General features: G+C 36.6%; 1 long non-coding RNA gene across 1 annotated transcript in view; it reads left to right on the top strand.

Moving 5' to 3' along the window:
• Nucleotides 1–19,815, top strand: part of LOC136838683 (uncharacterized) — a 497,744-nt gene that overhangs the window by 367,851 nt on the left and 110,078 nt on the right. The gene's annotated exons all lie outside the window — the stretch shown is intronic.

Genomic DNA, 19,815 nt, shown 5'->3' with positions numbered 1-19,815 from the left:
AGCATATCCAAAAAGCGCGAAGAATTCGAGAAGTTAAGAGGGCATTGTGGTTATTAGAATTACATATATATATATATATATATATATATATATATATATATATATATATATATATATATATATATATATATATATATATATATATATATATCATCATCATCCAGGTGCCATATCCCCAAGGACGTCGGCAATCATGGCTCGCCACTCTTCTCTATTTCCGGCTCTCTGCAGCAACTGAGCTGCAGCCATTCTTCCTCCAGTCATTCTCACCAATCCATCCATATATTTTTGTCTAGGTCTTCCTCTTGGCCGACTTCCATTGATTTTACCAGTGAGAGAGAGATGTTCTAGTTCTTGTCTTCTCACTATGTGACCCACAAACCGCATTTGTCTACTTTCACTGAAGCCAAAAGTTCTCTCTCAATGCCTACTCTCTCTAATACCTGCTCATTAGTTTTCCTTTCTGTCCATGATATTTTCAGCATCCTTCTCCAAAACCACATTTCTGCAGCCTGTAACCTCTCCTCATCTGCCTTCCTCAAGGTCCAAGTTTCACAGCCATACAACAATACAGACCAAACAAAACATTTCACAAATCTTCTCCTAAGATTCATCGATATTTTTGAGTTGGTGACTAATCTCTTTATCTTACCAAATGCATCTTTTGCCATGGATATTCTCTTCCTGATATCTTTTCGCATTTTCCATCACTTGTGACAGTGCATCCTAAATAATTAAAACTATCGGTTTGTTTAACTGTTTCAGCATTAATTTTATATCTGTTCTTGGGGATTTCATTTTGGAGATAACCATAACTTCTGTTTTCTTAATATTTATTGACAGACCTCTTTCTCTGCTTGACTCGTGTAAAGTACTGACTAAAGCTTGAAGTTTATCATGAGAGTCTGCAACAAGTGCTGTATCATCAGCATATCTGATATTATTAATATTGACTCCTCCAACCTTAATTCCTTCCATATCTCTGAGATCTCTCATTATCATTTCACTATATAAATTGAAGAGATCAGGTGATAACACACAACCCTGTCTTACACTCTCTTGATGTGCCGAGTCTCTGATTCGTCATTTTCTACTTTCACTGATGCCTCTTGATTCCAATATAAATTCTTTATCAATCTTAGATCTTTCCCATCGATATTTATCTGTTCCAATATCCTTATAAGGTCTACATGTCTAACCTGATCAAAAGCCTTTTCATAGTCAACAAAACAAATATATAGATCTTTTTCACTTCTATTGCTCTCTCCATCAACATTCTCAAAATAAAAATTGCATTTCTTGTCCCTTTATCTCTCATAAAACCACACTGTTCATTGCCAATCTCTGGGAGTATCTTATTTCTTATTCTATTAAAAACAATCCTTAATATTATTTTTGTGATCTGACTCATGATACTGATAGTCCGGTGTTTATTGCACTCAAGTGTTCCTGGTATTTTTGGCATTGTGATAAATGTTGATTTGTACATCTGTGTTGCAGGCTCTCCATCTTCATATATTCCTTCCACTATTTCCATTAATATATCAATGATGTATTCTCCCAGAGCTACCAACATCTCTGCTGCTATTCCATCATCACCTGTTGCTTTATCGCTTTTCATTTGTTTTAAAGATGCCTCTATCTCTGATCTGATTATACTTGGTCCTTCTCCGTTGTCATTGAAGTCTAGATGTTCTATTCTATCATCATCAAACAATTCTCCAATATATTCCGTCCATCTTTCCAATATTTCTTTTGACTCCATTACTATGGTTCCATCCGCTTTTTGATACCAGTGCTGATACTTTCTTCTTTTTAAAAGTAATTTCTTTCACCTTATCATACTTTCTCCGTTCATCCCTTTATCCAAATCTTCTACCTCCTCACAAATCTCATCCATCCATTTCTCCTTTGCCCTTGTGCATTCCCTCTTAATAGTTCTATCCAGAGCTCTATATCTATCTTCATTTTTACCCTTCTGTAGCCTTCTTTCATCCATCATTATCAAGATATCTTCTGTCATCCATTCTCTCCGAGCTCTCCTTTCTGTTGATGGTATTATTTCATTACCTTCTCTTATTGCATTTTCCATATTTTGCCACTTTTGCTGAGGATGTTGAGCACTGGGCCTTCCTCCTTAAGCTGGTCATATCTATTTCTTACAATTATATTATATTGGTTCTTCATTTCCTCTGTTTTCAATAATTTCAGTTGCCTCTTTGATTTAGGTGTACTCTTCCTCTGATTTTTCAACTTCACCATCACTATTACAATCGGCTCCTGGGTAGGTTTTCACTTGCTTAACAGAGTTCCTAAATCTTTTATTGATGGTTAGAAAGTCTATCTGGTTTCTAACTCTGTCACCAGGGGTTTTCCATGTCCAGAGATGTCTTGGGTGGTGCTTAAACCAGGTGTTTGATATAATCTGTTCTCTCTCTAAGCACCAGTCTACAAATCTGTTTTCTCTCTCATTTCTTCTACCTAATCCAAAAGGCCCAACAATATCCGCTGTTCTTCCTTGTCCCACCTTCGCATTGAGGTCACCAATAACCATAATTACTTCATGCTCTTTGCACTGCTCTCTTGCCTGATTTAACTCTAGATAAAATTGATCAACATCCTCTTCATCATGTTCAGATGTAGGTGCATATACTTGTATTATGCATATATTGAATGGTGTGGCTTTTATACGCACCAACAAAATCCTGTCAGATACAGCCCAATAGCCTATCAAACATGGTTACACAGATTTGTCTAGAATCACACCAACACCTCTCTCAGCACTCTGGCCTCCCGAGTATATGAAGGTTCCTTCCGTTGAAGTTGGAGAACATCCCACTCCTGGCCATCAAACCTCACTAAGCCCTAATACTTGTAGCTTCATTCTTTCCATTTCTCTCTCTACATTCATTTTCTTTCCAGCCTGATATAATGTTCTAACATTCCAAGTAGCTATCCTTATTTTCCTTGTTTTCTGTTGTCTTTGGGTTGTTATTACATTTCTTTCTTTTCTTTTTGTGGCAGTAGCTTGATGACGGTCAAATGCCACCTGCACCACATGACTAGTTTGACCGGGCGAGACAACCACATCATCCATTCTGACATAGTTCCCACTAACGCCGTTCATCTGTAATCTTCTTTGTGACGAGCCATGATTATATATATATATATATATATATATATATATATATATATATATATATATATATATATATATATATATATTACAAACACGCACACACACACACACACACACACACATATATATATATATATATATATATATATATGTATATATATATATATATATATATATATATATATATATATATATATATATATATATATATATATATATATGATAATGATATCTCTTATGATATATATGTTTTTCTGTACTGTTTATATATTTTCTCTTGTGTTTGTCATGAGTGGACTGTGATAACTTTGAAAATAGTGTTTATGGGAGATGCTAAGTGTCAGATCGTACAAGGGTTGGTTGGAGTTAATCAGAGCTCGATCTACATTACCTGTAACCCCATATAACTATATCCAAGGTAATGCAGACCTTGTGTTTGACGTAGTAATAGTGCATAAGTTAATTCCAAAGTTTACAGAAGAAGCTCAAGATGAATTTTTTGAGCACTTTGAAAAACTAGCTACAGGTATGGGATAGCCAGAGGATAAATGGTCAGTCTTGTTACTGAGTGTTCTCATTGGTAAAGGAAGAAGTGCCTATTTTGCCTTATCAGTTGATCAGTGTAAAGAGTACAGAGTATTGAAACAGTGTGTTTCAAGTTTACCAGATGAACCCTGAATATTACAATGAAAGATTCAGATCTTTGAGAAAGGATGACAAGATGACTTTCTTGGATTATGCCTATAAAGTAAGAAGGTGTTTCAGACTATGGTTGGAGGCCGCTAAAGTTAAGTCTATGGACGAACTTGAGGAGTTAGTAGTCTTAGAGCAATATCTGAGAGGGATTCCTGAACACATAAGAGCTTATTTAAGAGAGAGAGAGAGAGAGAGAGAGAGAGGTTAAGAAACCTGACAAAGCTGCTACACTGAGTGAGGATTATAATGTTATAACTAGCAGAAGGAATTATAATGTCAAGTACCAGAACCAACAACTCACAGGTCATAGGTCTCAGTCAAATTTTAAGAACATTGATGTGAGAAACCCTTCTAGTAGCTATGCCAGTACAAAGCCGGGATATACCCCTCAGCAGTCGAATGGTAAAACCTCACCCAGTTTCTCATGACAGATGCAGAAGACTAATGTTGTTTGCTACAAGTGTGGAAGAGTAGGACACTATAGTTGAGATTGATATAAGACACAACAGCCGACCAGGCCAGTTGGACAAGTGGTTAAAGGTAAGCAGGTGAAGCCAACTACGAGGAATAGTGTGGGGAACAATGAGACTAGACAAGCAGAGTGTTTAGCAACCAGTGGAAATGTAACTTCAAGCAGTGAGTGGCTGAACAGTGTGGAGGCTTTTAAGCCATATATCTATGAAGGTATGCTGACAACTCCCTCCTTGAGTGTGCAGGTACCATTCAAGATATTACATGATACAGGAAGTAACCATAGTGTGGTAGTTCGTGGTGCTCACCCACAGTTGGAGAAGAATCTCACTGGAGATTCAGTTATCTGGAAGGGTATAGGAGGAGAGGAAGTAACTCCTATACGGTGCTTGCATCTGTCCTGTGAATTGGTAACAGGAAGTATTGATTTTGCTGTAAAGGACTCACTAGCTGTTGAAGGTGTGCATGTTTTACTGGGTAATGAAGTTGTTGGTATACCCTTCGTTCCTTGTCCTACAGTGACAGACAAACTGTTGAGGAATGGTCCTGCGGTAGAGATAGAGAAGGAAAATCCCCACCTTTTTCCAAGTTGTGTAACTACCTCGAATATGAAGAGAACTACGTATGGAAGTGAAGAAACTGAGGATTTACTTGTACCAGAAGTATCAAGTGAAGGATCTTTGAGCTTAGAAGAGTTGTGGCAGGAAAGTGAAGATTTCCTTAGTGTTAGTAATTAAGAAAGTATCCAAGAAGAAGAGGATCTTGTTGTTATTGAAGAGACTCATTGTAGTCAAAGTGTTCCTGAAGATAGTAGTGAAACTACAGTAGCTGAGTTGGCAGATATTGAGAGTTCAACCCTTGAAGTTGGTCAAGTGACTAGAGAGAAGCTAGTAGAACTGCAGAAGAAGGATACAATGTAGGCAGATTTGTTCTTCAGAGTTGTTGATCAAGAAGAGATGCAACAAACTCCTGCCTGTTATTACCTAAAGGAAGGATTGCTAATGAGGAAGCATCGACCTGCAGATATTCCAGGAAATGCTGAATGGGGGGAATATCATCAAATTTTAATTCCATATCCATTGAGAAAACAAGTAGTAGCAGTAGCACACGAGTCTGGACATATGGGAATCAGGAAGACTGTTGAGAAGATTATGAAATATTTTTTCTGGCTTGGACTTCACAAGAATGTTAGCAGAATTTGTAGAGAGTGTCATACATGCCAGATAGCTGGAAAACCGAATGAAGCTATTCAGAAAGCCCCCCTACAACCGATAGAAGTTAGAGGAGAACCCTTTAGCCAGGTGGTAGTAGATGTGGTTGGACTGCTTCCAAAAATGAAGAAAGGACATGAATATCTGTTGACATTAATGTGTCCAGTAACAAGGTACCCGAGGCGATTCCTGTAAGAAGTATAAGTGCAAAGGTAATTGCTGAGAAGTTGGTGGAGTTTTTCTCCAAGTTTGGAATACCAGAAATTGTGCAAAGCGATAGAGGAATGAACTTTACTTCAAAATTATTCCAGGATGTGATGAACTTGTTAGGAGTGAAACAACATTTATCAACAGTTTACCATCCAGAGACTCAAGGAGCCTTGGAAAGGTTCCACCAGACTTTGAAAAGTATGTTAACAAAGTACTGTAATGAATCAGGAAGAGAATGGGATGCTGGTTTACCTTTGATGTTATTTGGAGTTAGGAATGCCTACCAAGAAAGTATTGGATGTTCACCAAATGAAATGATTTTTGGTTGAGACGTGAGGGGTCTGTTGAAGATTCTTGCAGAGAATTGGGAAGAAAATCAAGAGGAAGTCCAAGAAGAATATGTGAAGAACTTGAGGAAAAGGTTAAGAGTAATTAGAAAATTCTCTTTAGAAAATTTGAAAATAAGTCAAGAAAAAATGAGAAGGAAACATGATGCTAAGACTAAGCTAAGAAATTTTAGTGTTGGGCAGCAAGTTCTAGTGTTCTTACCAGTGAAAAGATTTCCCCTTACTAATAAGTTTCAAGGTCCTTATAGGATAATAGAGAAGTTAAGTGATCGAACTTTGTGACTGAAACACCAGGGAGAAGGAAACAACAGAGGAAGATACATGTGAACCTTTTGAAACCTTACTTCTCAGAGACTAGAACTGAAACAGTGTCTATAACCCAAACAACTTCACCTACAGAGGATGATGATGGCTACGAATTGGGAGCTGAAACCAAGATGAACAATTCTTCAATATTGGAAAATTTGGAGAACAAACGAAAACATCTGATTGTTGAACAAAGCAAGGAATAAAGTGAAATGATTCTAAGTTTTCCTGAAATTTTTGCTGATGTACGTAGGTGTACCATCTTGAGAAAGCATGAGATAAAGATCAGAGAAGATGGCAAGCCATTTAAACAGAGAGCTTACTGTGCATCACCTTTTCATCGAGACGTTTTGAAAAAAGAAGTTGAAAATTTATTGCAGCATGGATTAGCAGAACCCAGTTCAAGTCATTACAGTTCTCCGTGTGTGTTAATGAAGAAACCAGATGGCTCATTTAGGATGTGTACTAATTATAGGAAACTGAATTCCGTCAGTGTGGCTGACAATTATCCCTTACCTCTTATTGATCAATTACTTGATAATATTGGGCAAGCTAAATATGTTTCCAAAACAGACTTGTTGAAAGGATATTATTAAATTCCCTTAGATGAGGATGCCAAATTGGTGTCAGCTTTCATTACTCCTTTGGACTGTACCAATACACTGTCTTGCCATTTGGTCTGATGAATGCACCTGCAACTTTCAACAAGTGATGGATCAACTGTTCGGATCCATAGACATTATGATTTATTCTAACACCTGGGAAGAACATCTGAAGATTTTAAGGAAAGTGCTCAAGAAACTACGGGAAGCAGGACTAACAGTCAACTTTACAGAAAAGTGAATTTGGAAAGACAACTGTTCAATATTTAGGATTTGAAGTTGGAAAGGGCCTGCTCGCTCCTCTTGACGCTAACGTAGAAGGTATTCATAAGGCTACCCTTCCTACTACTAGAAAACAACTACAAAGATTTTTGGGCATGGCTGGAATTTATCGCCGGTCTTGTCCAAATTTCTCAGCCATGTTAGCTCCTTTAACTGACTTAACCAGTTCGAAAACCAAGTTTGTTTGGACTCCAGAATGTCAAGAATCCTCTGAGAAGGTTAAAGCTATTTTAACTTCAAAACCGGTGCTTCAGGATCCAGACTTCAACAAAAAGTTTGTGTTACAATTGATGCATATGACTATGGAATTGGAGCTGTTCTACTTCAAGAAGGTGACTGCCATATTATGCATCCTGAAAGAAATTTTAGTGTTGTCTGACCACAACCAAATTTCATTCATCAATAAGATGAATAACAATCAACGATTAACCAGGTGGTCTTTGTGTTTACAACCACATAATGTAAAGTGAAACATATAACTGGTAAAAATAATGTCATAGCAGATTATTTATCCCATTCTGAATCGTGGGATTCAAACCCAGGATAATTAATCTTCTGGGAGAGAAATATAATGATATGTCTTATGATATATGTTTTCTGTACTGTTTATATATTTTCTCTTGTGTTTGTTATGTATGGACTGGGATAATTTTGAAAATAGTGTTTATGGGAGATGCTAAGTGCCAGATTTTACAAGTGTTGGTTGGTTGTGTGGTAAGCTAAGATACGTCTTCCTGTTAGGCTTTTGTGTACCATAAAACCACTTAAGTTATCAGTTAAAGGGAGAAGAGATGAAAAGCCTGATAATATTTGTTGACCAGGGAGAGGATGTCGCTAGAGCCTCTGTGTTTATACAAGTGTTCAAACAAGAACCCTTGTCAGTCATACAGATAAGAGGCAGGCCTATGTAGCTCTCTGAGCCAGAGAATAAATTATCTATTTATTCCTGTTGGACAGGAAAAATTCTGTTTATTCCTATTGGAGAAGAAGAAACGTTGTTTATCCCTGTTTCTGTAGGGTGACCACTTTCTAAAAATGCCTAACTGGCAACCAGGTTTAACCTCATATAAGAATTTTGGTAATACTAGTTAGTTCAGACAGAGACCTGGTAAAGATAGGTTGGTCTCTCTCTCTCTCTCTCTCTCTCTCTCTCTCTCTCTCTCTCTCTCTCTCTCTCTCTCTCTCTCTCTCCATGTAGAAGAGTGTAAGATTGTGGTCATTCTCCCAAACATGTAAGTTTTTGGAAACTGTTAATAATATTTAATGCTCCCTTAGTAGAATCTGATATAAGAGAGAGTACAGTGTAACAGGCCTTAGGTAAAAGTGTATACTACTGCAGTAAAGGAAAAAGGAGTTGTGTAAAAGTGTTCAGAAACTTGTACAAAGTAAAGTGGTTTTTATGTAATTTTTACCATGGTAAAAAGGTAGATATAATCTTTAAAGAAATTTTGCCTTAGTGAAATTATTGCTGATAAACTTTTTGTGCATTTTTATATGTTCTTGTTTTTACATTTCTTTTGTGTGTTCTTGTGTTTACAATTTCAAAGTGTTACCCAAATTTTGTGTTGGTGATTTAACATTTATTTAGTTAGCACTTTATATGTGTTGATACCTTAACATTGCATACTTGTTTTGATTTTCATTCGTTAAGATTTCTTTTTCAAATTTGGAATAAATCTTAATAGTTTGAATTTTGCTTAGTTAACATAACTTCTTGATAGATTAAAGTTTTGTGAATTAATTTTGTATAAGAATTAATTAAACCTTATGTTGTTTTCAAGTAATAGTAAATTTTTTCAGACTGTGAATTCTAATTATAACTTTTGAAGTTAGAAATAAATTTTTGTATTTAAAGTTTTAAAAGCACAGTGTTTCATTTTTGACCACCAGTGAATAGGGTTATTTGTGTATCCACAAGGTAAGTGATAAACATGTTATGTTCTTCTTTAGAATTTTTCTGAAGTGAACTATGACCAGGGAAAAATTATAGTTGTTTGATGGAGTGATGCCCTTTCCTTCTAGTATATATATTTTAAAGGTGCATACACACTGCGCTGATGTTTCGTGTTAACACGCCATATGTCGTGCTAACACGTGTTAGCAAAAAATCTGGATATGGCGTGGTAACACGAAACATCAGCACAGTGTGCATGCACCTTTACAGTTAGTACCTTACTCATAACTTGATAAACTGAGATTGATTTTTTCAAGTGATAAGCAAGTTTTAAGGGATCACTGTTACCTTCAGAGTGTTCAGTTGTAATATTATTGTTATGAGGGTTCAGGTATCTGGCTGAAGTGAGGTAAATTTTTGGATTTAATAGTTGTGTAATAACCCGGTACTTGATCACTTTGTGACAATATATTACAACAAATGAATTTGATGTGGAGATAGTATAAGTGGAGAGAATAATAAATAAGGGAAAGAGGAATGAAAATTAAGATATGATTAGATGTTGAAATGTAAGATGTATATGAGGGATGTATAAAATTCAAGGCTGGAGTCATAGAATCAACTTGGAGCGAGTTGTGGCGGGGGTGTTTGGTTGGTTGCTGGAATGGGGTTTTAGATACCTAAGAATGGAGAATAAAAGCCAGAGCCTTAGGGGATGGGATAAAAGATTGAAAGGTTTAGTTAAAGAAAAGAAGTCGATTATTTCAGGTGTAGGGGGATAAATGAAAGGCAAATTTGGATGCTGGAAGAGTGGAAGAGGTTGGAATAAGTTAAAATTGCCAGTGCAAGGGCAGGTAAGGGGTTGAAAATGGAAAAGCATCAGAAGCTAATGGGATTATAAGTAGAATGCCGAAGTATGGAGGTGACAGTTATGAGAAGTGGCTGATCATAATATGCAAGGTAAGTGTGGTTGAGGGAAAGGTTCCAAATAAGTGGGTTAGAGGAATCAATGTTCATTGTATAAAAGCAAAGGTGTTAGAGGTGATGGTAAGAATGATTGCTGCCTTACATTGCTTAGTGCTGTAGGAAATTTATGACATTATTTTGATTGAGGTAGTAAGGCAGATATGTCCCAATATGTTTTTGTTGATTGCTTGTTTGTTAAGAAACATTAATGTAAGAAGTTTTACAAAAAGCTTGTTAGAGATAGCTAAGGGTGTATAAAGGCTTGTGTGTAAACACATACATACATATATATATATTATATATATATAATGTATATATATATATATATATATATATATATATATATATATATATATATATATATATATATATATATATGCACATACATACACACATTGCTGATACATTATTCAATTTAAAGAAACCATCTCCAGTTAAAAGGAATGTTGGTACGGGATCCTCGCCTGATCTTGATTCCATCCCTAATAGAGGAAATGATGAACCATTTAACTGACATTCTCTTGATCGTAATGATTCATTTCGAAAGGGCCTTGTCATGAGCTCCCCTTCTCTGATATTGAACCTTCATGTGCCTGTCCCTCTGTCGTCTCCACTTCACATTTTTGCTGCCAATGAAGTTCACCTGTGAAAAGTCTGCTATGGAGAGGGAGAGAGATGGGTGAGGGAATCGCCCCAAATAAGCTTCAGTTTTGGTGCCTTTGGTATTTTAATGGTTGGATTCTTCAGACGTCTGACTTGCGGGTATCGATTAATGTTCATTCCTTGGAAAATGGAGTGTTGAAATCGTGCTTGTGACCTTTTTACGGTCATTTTTTAGTGGTCAGTATGTTTCCTTGTATAATCTTTTGTAAAACCTTTTAAATATATACCTCTGTTTTGGTAGGTCTACTAAGTCTTCAACTGTGTTGTATTCCAGGCACATATTCTCCTTTATAATCCCCATCTGTCATTTACACGTGCTTTCATTGTAAACCTATTTTTATATTTCTATCAGTCTGCTAAGTAAAGGACAATAAGTCGAAAGGCCTAGTACCACTCCGTCGTTTCACTTTCCTTCGTGGCATTGCCTTTATTTATATATTCATCACGTTCCATATTTTCGTGATTCAGTTATACACACACACACACACACACACACACACACACACACACACACACACACACACACATATATATATATATATATATATATATATATATATATATATATATATATGTATATCAAACACTGCAGAGAACTAAGCCATTTTCAGAAGACTGGCACAGAGTGGTAGAAATTCACACATATGTTAGCAGGACTGTACATACGAACATACAAACTGTTGGAAAACAAGTGTTGCACCTGACAGATGTTTGTAGGTGGGGTCCTAGCCTCATTATCGCCAGGTAAGATTTTACAAATCGTCAGAGACAGTGCCCTCCTTAAAGCTAAACTCCTTACACATTTCTTTTGAAATTAACGGATCTAGTTCGTACATTCCATAACTGACGTTCATGGTCTTGCTGATAGTTTCTTTTATAAAACTAGACTCAATGATGTTTCTTGCTAGTGCATTATTGTTAGAAAATAATCTGTCGTTTTTGCTCTTGCCCAGTTGATTTTATGATTGTTTTCATCAACATGTACAGAAATTCCACTGTTTACCTGTGTATTTCTTATACATCTGTATCCAGTGTTCGTCCAGTTTAACCAATATAAAAGTTATCACAAGAATTAAATGGAATCTGGTATAGACATCCTTTAGTATTATTGGGCGAGTTCTTTATAAGTACATGTTTCATTGTTTTATTGTTTGTGACTGTCACATTAACTCCAAAATTCTTAAATAAATGGGGAATATATATGAAATTATTGTTATATGGTAGTATAAGCAGGTTTATTGTGTCATAAGTTTCTTTTTTGTTGATATAAAATGTTTTTTTTTTACCGCTTGTAATGCACTGTTTAAAGACATTTTATGTTAACAAAAAACGCACTTTGTATGAGTCCTCTGAAGATGGCTTAGTAATAAAGCTGGCACAGGTCAGGATCTACAACTGTGTTTCATTTTTTGGCTGAAATTACAAACTATTAAAGGAAGGGGACACTTACTGTACATAACATGGTGTTTATGTTCTAGATCAGTGGTTCTCAAACTTTTCCAACGGAACCCCTTTGCTTTTGCTGGTACTCAGCGGAACCCCCTACGACCCCCTCACCCAGTTTAGGCGGAACCCCCCCCCCCCTCTATGCACGCACACATGCATGCAACCATATAAAAGTGCAGTTTAGTACATATTCAGCATCAATATTCTTACCTTATTTAATGTGATGGGTAAGGTTGTTTCTGGGAACAGAGACCATCAAAATCTGGAATTATGTGTGTTAACTGCAGACGCATATCAGGTGCTGCATCCAACTTGCTTCGGTATTTGTTTCTGGTTGCAGTATAGTGAGAGAAAGCTGCTTCACACATGTATGTTGTTGCAAAGGGCATAAGATGTTTCAGTGCTCTTTTTGCTAATTCCGGGTACTCGTGCAATAGGTTTACCAGGAAAGGAAGGAGAAAGTCCTTGTTATATTTAGTTTTCAAAGTAAGGTTAGTTGAAATGTCAGTTGGCTGTTCTTTTTCAGTCACTGACAGATTCTGCTTCATCACATTATCTGCATCCATGAATGAGTTGTGTAGCCATGTCAGAGGGTCTGACTGCTTTGGAAAATACTGTCATAGAGTATCCTTTAATTGCTGTAGATGCTGAATCATGTAGTCTCTTGTACTGTCAGCCAGTTCTAAGGAGTTTTCGTTCAGGAATGCATGGCAATTTGTCGCACACTCTGGTTTTTCTTTACACAGCCGATCCAGAACTCAGTCTTAAGAAGAAAGGACTAGTTCTGCCTTGAACATTCAAAATGTTGATATTAGAACCTTGTAATGATAAGTTAAGTTCATTTAATTTCAAAAATATATCTGTAAGATAGGCCACCTTACATAACCAGGCTTCATCAGTGAACTGGGATGGCAGAGAAGACTTGTGCTCTCTGAGAATTACTTCAGTCTCGTTTCTCAATTCATGTACACGTGAGAGAATTTTACCGCAAGATAGCCAACGCAACTCTATGTAGCAGCAGAGTTCTGTGAATGGACCCCATCTCATGACACAGTGAGGCAAACATTTAAGAATAAAGAGGCCTAGCCTTGATAAAATTTACTACCTTGACTACTTCTTTTAGATCACTTGGCATCTTTTTCACAGCTAGTGCCTCTTTATGAAGGCAGTAGTGTCTATGCTCCACAGCAGGTGCAACGTTTTTTTATGAGACCAATAACACCCTTTACTGGGCCTGTCATTGCCATTTCACCATCAGTGCAGACAGCTATGCACAGGTCCCACCTAAGATCATTTTTGGTGAAGAAAGTGTCCAAGATCCTAAATATCTCCTCGCCTCTTGTTGTCGTTTCGATAGCTTGGCACAACAGTAGATATTCGTCCACAGACTCATCTGAAACATATCGTACAAACACAAAGAGGACAGCTAGACCTGCCGACAGGACTTCTTTTCATGTGATTTATGGACACTGTTTCACAATTTTCTGCCATCTCTTTGATTCGGCGTGATGCCATGTTATTTGACAGGGATATGGTGCCAAGAATCTTGCTATGTTTCTCTCCTAACATACAGGAAATCACATCTTTCATGCACGGTTTCAGTAAAGATTCTGCAACTGTATGAGCTTCACCAGCCCCAGCAATGTGATAACGTACATGGTATGAGGCTTCAAGTGCATTTCTATTGTCTTGGTAAGCAAATTTCTAAATGGGAGCAATACTCCCTTTTAACTTATCTCGTTTTCTTATGAAATAATCACTGTGTTTGATAACGAGCTGTGGGTGCTTGGTTTCAAGGTGCCTCCTCAATTTTTCAGGATTCAAACTACTATTAGCTAAAACTTGATTACATTCAACACATTGTCCATCAGGAGCATTTTCATCTCCGTCAGATGAAAATGCTTCAACTTTTATGTTACTGTCATCATATTCGCGCTTCTTTGAATATCCAGTAACTGACTTAGCTCTTGAATCTTGTGTCACAGAAGCAGAGTTATGTGATTCATGCAGGAATTCTGTTACATCACCAGCTGCACCTGTCTGTTCAACAAGCTCACTACGCTCAGTAGAACCAGTAGATGTACTGTATTGTGTGTATCACCTTGCAACGTCGGCCGTAAGGTGTGGTCAACCAGTTTACTATCTTAGAAATTTATTTATACAGTGAACAACAGTGGTCAACCAGTTTTCCATCTTAAAAATATAATTTTACAGTGAACAACACAGGAGTGCTGCGACATCAGTGCATTACAGGAGTGAGTGGGTGGGAAATGGGACTCGTACAAACTTCCAACAGACCTGTACACTTCATGTACAGACTCAGTCTCTCTCTCTCATTCCTCAAATACAAAAATTTTGTCACTTTCATATTTTTATATATATATATATATATATATATATATATATATATATATATATATATATATATATATATATATATCTACATCAGAATTACTTCACATTTCTTGCATTTGGATTTAAGGCCTTGTAGTGACAAACGTATCCAAAAAGTGTGAAGAGTTCGAGAAGTTACCAGTTACATATGTATCTGGTAAAAAATTACCAGTATATTCTACTTATACAGTATATGTATGTATATATATACAAAATATATATATATATATATATATATATATATATATATATATATATATATATATATATATTTGTATGCGTGTTTACGTGTTTGTGCATCTGTCTATATGGTTTGTGAGGTATGTCGTATTTTTTATAGCAATTCTATTTTGTATATATACTGTATATGTGTGTTTGTGTGTGGGTGTGTTTAAGTGTTTGTGTGCCTGTCTGTGTGTGTTTGGGAGGGATGTATTTTTTATAACAGTTCTAAATGAATTATTGTCCCTTACTAGACCATTATTCTGAAATCATGGATTTCCATAAGCTCACTTTTCTGTTCTCGAAATTAATTAAGTTTTTATCTCTAATGTAATGTGTGTAATTCGAAGACGTTTCCGAACGTGGTAGATACCATTCATAGTTAGTTAAGCATATCTATACGTCCACTGAAATCTTCCATGATTTTCCTCGATGATTTTCTTGAATCCTCTTTACCGTCTACCTTCAAACTTTTTTTTTAGAGGTTCGCTGATCTTTTTTTTTAAGCTTCAAAAAGAAAACCGTTTGAGGACATCAAACGACATTGCTCATTTTCTCTCCATTTGTTGAGTTACCTCTTCCTATGCTGCCTCCACAACTTCTATCTGGGATAAAAGCAGTTTTAAATTCATTTGTCGTCACACCAGAAAGGTATTGCCCGGTAGGAGCTGATAACATTCCCTTTGTCAGGGAAGAAGCTTCTACGCAGTAGCACCACACCGTCGTGGTACATCACAAATATATATATATATATATATATATATATATATATATATATATATATATATATATATATATCATATATATAAGATGGAGAGAGAAAAGGTACACACTACATGTCAAGGTCACAATGAATATGCCCTGCTATAGAGCAGAGGCTGAAGGAACGTGGTTGAAAGAGATATGATGCCTGACAAAAGCATCAAAAATGACAACATAGATGACGCAAAATATGTCATGTATGAGCATGCATTTGCAGCTCGTCCATTTTCGAAGGCAACAGGACAAAGCATTACTTAACATTTGAAAGTTTAGGCATCTTTAGTATCTTCATGAAGTTTGATTTGCTGAATTTCCTTTCCTATTGCACCAAATACAGAAATAAATTATTGCTTTGTTGAATAATTCTGGACATCCACCTACGCTGCTTGCTTCTAATGGCGAAACGCGTCAGTACTAGATTTACTCTCCTGCATTTACTGCACACGGCCCTTTATTATTATTATTATTATTATTGAAAAGGATGGCTGTATTATGCGAATTTATGTTATTTAGTGTCTTTTCTATCCTCCTTATGATTCGCTTTTCAGGCTCAGCGATGTTAGTCAGTAACTGGCCGATATTCATGTTGGAAAAGGACAGTGTGCGGAATATTGGAAGTCTTTTATTAAAATATCCAATCAGAAATCGTTCGTCTGGGTTCAGGTTCTACTCAGAGGATGACCAACGAGCTGGTCGAAACATGTCGACGGTACCTAGAATAGAACCTGAACCCAGACGAACGATTTCTGATTGGATATTTTAATAAAAGACTTCCAATATTCCGCACACTGTCCTTTTCCAACATGAATATCGGCCAGTTACTGACTAACATCGCTGAGCCTGAAAAGCGAATCATAAGGAGGATAGAAAAGACACTAAATAACATAAATTCGCATAATACAGCCATCCTTTTTAATAAGACCTGTTTAAAAGAGGGTCTACTCCCTTCATATTATTATTATTATTATTATTATTATTATTATTATTATTATTATTATTATTATTATTATTTTTGGGTCGTTTTCGACAATTGGTTCTATTCACAGGAATGTCTCCGTGTATTTATTTTCGTACAGATGTTCTGAGTATTAGATGCGCTAAGGTAGGAACGAAGCAATATTGGGTCGGCTCTAACTATTGATGGAATGAGTGAGCCAAACGTGGAGAAACATGGATAGAAGAAAAGGTAGGTGCATAAACACCTCAGTAATGAACTAAGAAACACTAATAGACGCAGATTTAATGACGGAACTAGACTACGAAAACGGAAGTGCTGCCTGAAGAGAGGAATCGTGGATGGTGCAGACGAGAAAGTTTGAGAGACCAACAAGAATACGGTGCGAAGTAAAATAAAAGCATCGAAAGATGTACAGAAAGAACAACGTAGTCTTAGACTAATGGTGTCATTATCAAGTTTAAAGGATAACTTTGTCATGCAGGGAAAAGGCGATTTTGCGAGTGGGTCTTCCAAGCCCCATTAATAATTTTGAACGCGGAAACATTACCGAAGTGGTGTCAGCGTCAAAATGCATAATACTGTTTCAATGTAATGATTATGATAGAAGAGACTGAAGAAGAGAGACTGGGAGGCAGGTGATATTTTCATACCACTCTCAACCTTAATACCTACATTAATTAAAAAATTTCTATGCCGTTTTCATAAGCATTTTGTCTGCTTTGGATATTTCATAATGGAGAATAGATGTTCATTGTTACTGCCAATAACAAATTCTGATCACTTAAGAAGGCCCATTACTAAAAGCTGAATTTTGTGATGTTGATGTGGAAGGCAGCGCGAAACTCGAATCACTGTTGGGAGAATGGCTCCTTAGAACTGGATTCAACCCATGGTAAGCGCTTGTTTTTTATGTTTTATTCAGATAATTTAGTAATTATTGACCGATGAGTGTTGGTTATATACAGTAGGTCTGTTTACATACAGCCTTCCACTGTGTCAGATAATAAAATTGTTGGGTAATTGTAGTTTCCAGTTTGGCAGCCGTCGGAATGCCGGAAATGTTATGGTCAAAATTAAAACGTTGTAATTTTTGTTATTATAGCGGTGCAATAATTGAAACGTGTTATATCAAATGCAATAACATCGCTGATTGAATGTTATTCTCTGGAATCTGAAAATAATGGACAATTTTCCAACTTATGATTGTGCCTCTCTCTCTCTCTCTCTCTCTCTCTCTCTCTCTCTCTCTCTCTCTCTCTCTCTCTCTCTCTCTCATCGCATGCGCGCACAGGCAAATCGATCGATTCGTGAAGTTTCAAGGAATTAATGGACTGTCTAACGTGGCCATTTATGTTAAGTGTAATATCGTTAAGTAAATTCATACTTACACATCACGTTGCATTTTTTTTCTTATACTTTTTCCCTGTTTTTGCTTGAAGTTAATATTGTAATAGTTTTCGTTTTTCTCTAAACTCACCAAGGGAAGTTGACTAAAAACGTTTTGACCGGATGTGATGACAAACTATTTTGCTTCACATTATTGGACAAAAGCAGGCTTCATGCATCGAAACCAGATTTATTTCTCAACAGTTCGTTTTCAGCAGAATTCCTTGTTTACTTTTGTCGAAAGAAATAAAAGTATCCCTTGATGAAATCGCTCAATACAGATTGGTTATGTAAACAAAAATCAACAATAGGAAGACGGTTCATGGTAGTGACGGTAGTAGGTGGAGTTCCCGGAAGTACTGTATCGCTGATGATAGAGGATGTGAAATGAAGGCTTTGTTAGTGTTGAGTATGCGGCAGTAGGTAGTGGCTCGCCTCCTGATGGTGTACATGATATGCACTGCGCGTTTCTTCTATTTTTTATACTAATGCAAATCCAGACCGTCGGGGTATGACGTTCCATCCCGAGGCTTGAGCCAAGGTGTTGTCGAGGGAAGCTGTTCCCGGTCTAAACGTGGAGCTGATTACCCGTAGACTATCGGTAGCACGTCACCGTGAAATACAGTAAATGAATGGATACTACGCTTTACATATTCTGTAGTAGGATAAGGTGAATCGGATCGATGTATTCTTGAAAGAATTTATTTCCGAAACTTAACAGCAACGATTTAAAACATTCCATGTCTTGAAAGTGGAGCGTGTCTTCTGTGAGCCAGTGTCACACGAGCATGTTTCCTGTTACCCTTTATCGTCTTGCATTGGCAATTTTGCAATGGAAGTTTACAATAAGTAACATGTAATATTTGTTTATTTGCTATATGATTCTTTTGCTTTGCAGTGGGTTCCAGCTGTTCTTTTATAATTGCATATGAGTGTATCGTAGCAAAACTGTTTGTATGCACTTTATTCCAACGGCCTTGAACATCATTAAGGAGTGTAACATCTTTCTGGTACGATTGTGGCAAGTTCCCATGTGTTGCTCATCATTTGGGTAATATATTATTCCGCTGTTGGTAACTACTTTGTTGATTGGATTGTTCCTTTTATTTTTCCACCTAATACTTGTAAACTGTGATTTTGATGGAATCATTTGATGGAGCTCCCCTTTCGTTGGTGGGTGATTTCATGAGTATCGGGGAGGGGCAGGAGCGGTGGATTTTGCCTTTGCCATTTGATGATTCACAAATATGAAACAATAAAATACTGTAGAGTAATTAAATTATTTTTGGGAATACTCTATATCATAGGTTAATTCTCAAATTGCTCTCAACTGCGACATGGTATATTTCATCATCAGTGTTATTACAAGACATGATAAAATAATGATAATGATAATACATAAAGAAACGACGAAGACTGATTTGAATTAAAGTTTATGTTTTTGAATGTGCTTCTGTAATTAATATCGACAGATAAACGATTATATTCGTATGTAATCGAGACAGTGTGCTTGTTTGGTTCATAGAGAGATACACAGACAAGCAGGCAACTTAAAATCCTGACTAGTCGCTTAGCTTTCAATGTAAATCACCGTGATCTCTCTCTCTCTCTCTCTCTCTCTCTCTCTCTCTCTCTCTCTCTCTCTCTCTCTCTCGAGAGAGAGAGAGAGAGAGAGAGAGAGAGAGAGAGAGAGGAGAGAGGGGAGGGGGTGATTTGGTACTACGGTAATGCGGCATCAGGAGTCGTATTTCTTTGTGAGCCTTATTTACTTATTTTCGAACTTCCGTGTTGCACCTCGATTGTGTATTAGAAAACTCAGTTCTCTTTTTATTGGTAGTGGGAAAGAGTGTATATGGAAGT

The sequence above is a fragment of the Macrobrachium rosenbergii genome, chromosome 1 (assembly GCF_040412425.1).
Source record: "Macrobrachium rosenbergii isolate ZJJX-2024 chromosome 1, ASM4041242v1, whole genome shotgun sequence".
Lineage (NCBI taxonomy): Eukaryota > Metazoa > Arthropoda > Malacostraca > Decapoda > Palaemonidae > Macrobrachium > Macrobrachium rosenbergii.
This window is presented reverse-complemented; position numbering and strand designations above follow the sequence as displayed.